Source organism: Protomyctophum bolini (genome assembly GCF_963924005.1).
Source record: "Protomyctophum bolini genome assembly, chromosome: 2".
Lineage (NCBI taxonomy): Eukaryota > Metazoa > Chordata > Actinopteri > Myctophiformes > Myctophidae > Protomyctophum > Protomyctophum bolini.
In genome coordinates, this window is record NC_137863.1 from 14,403,130 (window position 1) to 14,406,393 (window position 3,264).

Consider the following 3,264-nt stretch of genomic DNA (forward strand, 5'->3'; position numbering starts at 1 on the left):
TGACGGCCCATCACGGTCCCGTCGCTGGTCACGTTAGCAGTAATCATACCTCCAGTGGTTGTCGATCCTCCCGCGGGTGTTTTGGCTACATGCTATTATAGCACAAACCAAGATGGCGCCGTGCCACCTTGAAATGGGCTCTGAAGCTGCACATTTCTGGGCGTGCTGATTTAATGGTTCCAAATACCCCTGGGCGATCAGAGTGTTGATGGCATTTCTATCCCTGGGGGACCCCAATTTATTAATTGTAAAATTTAAATTGTTATTTTATTCTGAGAGTCTACAAATGGATGTACAAATGGAACATCTATAAATGGAACCATTTGTACACTCAGAGTTAGACCCATAAGGTTCCATTATTTATGAAATATACAATTTATACGTCTTATTTGCAGAGCTCTTACCCAGAGCAGTCTGGGAGTTGTCTTACTGCAGGACACCTCAATATAGAGCACATGGCTGCACAAACAAGAACACTGTTGACTGTTGCCACAACTAAACTCACTGATGATCAAATCTGTAGAGTATGTTTTAAAGTCTAAACCGCTGAGCCATGCATGCAGTGCACCCTCTAATATTCTGGCAAACAATAAATACAGTATGTTGGCTTTCCATAAAGGGTCAAATGAATCACAGTGTTTAGAGTTCAACATTGTGTTCTGTTATAGTTATATGATCAATGATTTCTTTGTAACTAAATTCCATAAAAGGTTTTACGCCGGGCCTCCACTGGACGCGTCAGTGTTGCGTCTCCGTCACCGTCAGGGAATGTTCCCTTTTTAATCAATGAAGGGTGGCTCCACTGCCTACGATGCGTTGCGTTGTGTTCGGTGACTGCTTTAAAATTCCCCCGGTTCGTTTTTTGACCCGCGTCACACGCGTCTAGTGGAACCCGGCCGTTAGATAGCTTGATGTATTGAATATTACTCAATGCATAGACATAACAGGATAGGGGTGTGTGTGTGTGTGTGTGTGTGTGTGTGTGTGTGTGTGTGTGTGTGTGTGTGTGTGTGTGTGTGTGTGTGTGTGTGTGTGTGTGTGTGTGTGTGTGTGTGTGTGTGTGTGTGTGTGTGTGTGTGTGTGTGTGTGTGTGTGTGTGTGTGTGTGTGTGTGTGTGTGTGTGCGTGCATTGCGTGCGTGTGTGTATTGCTTATTGTTTTTTGAATATTAAGGATCCCCATAGGATCCCCAATTCTACATTTGTCTACTCTACACTGAGACTAAGAATTGTGTGTGTGTGTGTGTGTGTGTGTGTGTGTGTGTGTGTGTGTGTGTGTGTGTGTGTGTGTGTGTGTGTGTGTGTGTGTGTGTGTGCGTGTGCGCGTGTGCGTGTGTCCGTGTCCGTGTCCGCTCTGCAAATGTAAACATGGCAGTGTGTTAGGTTGATCGCTGGCGTTTAGAGGCTCTGCTAAGTGGCACCTGGTCACTGCCAAAACAAACAGAAAGTGCATGTCAGTGTTTGTGTGTGCGTGCGTGCGTGCACACGCTCACACGCTCACACGTGCACGGTGCATGTGTGTGTCACTGCACACGTATGCGTGTGTGTACTGCAACTGTATGATGGTCCCATATACACGTGTGCGTGTGTTACTGCTAAGTGCCACCGCGTGCCAGCCAAAGCAAACACACTTAATGAGAAGCAGCTCCTGGGACAGAGAAAGACAGAGAGAGAAAGGGGGGGGGGGGGTCAGAAAGAGAGAGAGACAGAAAGCACACTTATTTGAGTTTTATTGAATTGTACTGAGCTGAAAAGAATTACATTGAATTGAAAGAAGAATTAAGGAAGGAGGTCGAAAAGGCTCTGAATGAAAGTGAGAGAATGAGAAGATATATGGACACACACGCATATGCACGCACGCACACGCACGCATGCACACACACACACACACACACACACACACACACACACACACACACACACACACACACACACATACACACAGGGCACATGCAGTCCCGAGGAGCTGGCCAGGCCAAACACTGACCGTGTTGCTGTCTCACCTGGTCTTAAAGGATACACTGTTCCCCTCATCCTCATCCACCAACACCACCTTCGTCATCATCAACACCCCCCCCCCCACACACACACACACACACACACACACACACACACACACACCATTTCCTGTACTGTACCTCCTCGGCCGCAGCCCTTGCCCCCTCCATGTCCTCACCTATCACCCCTCTCTCTCTTCGCTCCGCAGGCTGAAGGAGTGTGGTGGAATGGGAGATGGAGGTAGGGGTGTCAAGGACCAGTGGTTGAGAGGGGGGGGAGGGGGGGGGCACAGGGCATTCATGAATAAGTCTTGTGCAGCTGTGTCAGCTCACCAGTTGTAAGATGCAGCCCACAGCAACGTGCAAGAGCAGATTTACTGTGCATGTGATTTATTAATCACTATATGAAAGCCTGCATCTCCGTCCGTCCGTTAGTTAGTTATAGTCACCCACGCCTCCCTGTACACTCAAGACATTGCCCCCACTGCCAAGATCTCCATAATGGAGCTGACCTGTTCTAACATTCCATATGTTGATATTGATATGACCTCATGAAACCCTGTACACTCACGACACTGCCACCGCTGCCACTCTTAGATCTCCAAAATATATGGAGCTGACCTGTTCTGACATTCCATAATTATGTTGATCGGTTTCTGCCAGACAGCATAGGGCTCAGTCCTATGAATGAAGAGACAGGAGATTAGAACCCAAAGACTCCCAGTCTCCATATGAATGAAGAGACAGGAGATTAGAACCCAAAGACTCCCAGTATGAATGAAGAGACAGGAGATTAGAACCCAAAGACTCCCAGTCTCCATATGAATGAAGAGACAGGAGATTATACAACCCAAAGACTCCCAGTCTCCATATGAATGAAGAGACAGGAGATTAGAACCCAAAGACTCCCAGTCTCCATATGAATGAAGAGACAGGAGATTAGAACCCAAAGACTCCCAGTCTCCATATGAATGAAGAGACAGGAGATTATACAACCCAAAGACTCAGTCTCCATATGAATGAAGAGACAGGAGATTATACAACCCAAAGACTCCCAGTCTCCATATGAATGAAGAGACAGGAGATTAGAACCCAAAGACTCCCAGTCTCCATATGAATGAAGAGACAGGAGATTAGAACGCAAAGACTCCCAGTCTCCATATGAATGAAGAGACAGGAGATTAGAACCCAAAGACTCCCAGTCTCCATATGAATGAAGAGACAGGAGATTAGAACCCAAAGACTCCCAGTCTCCATATGAATGAAGAG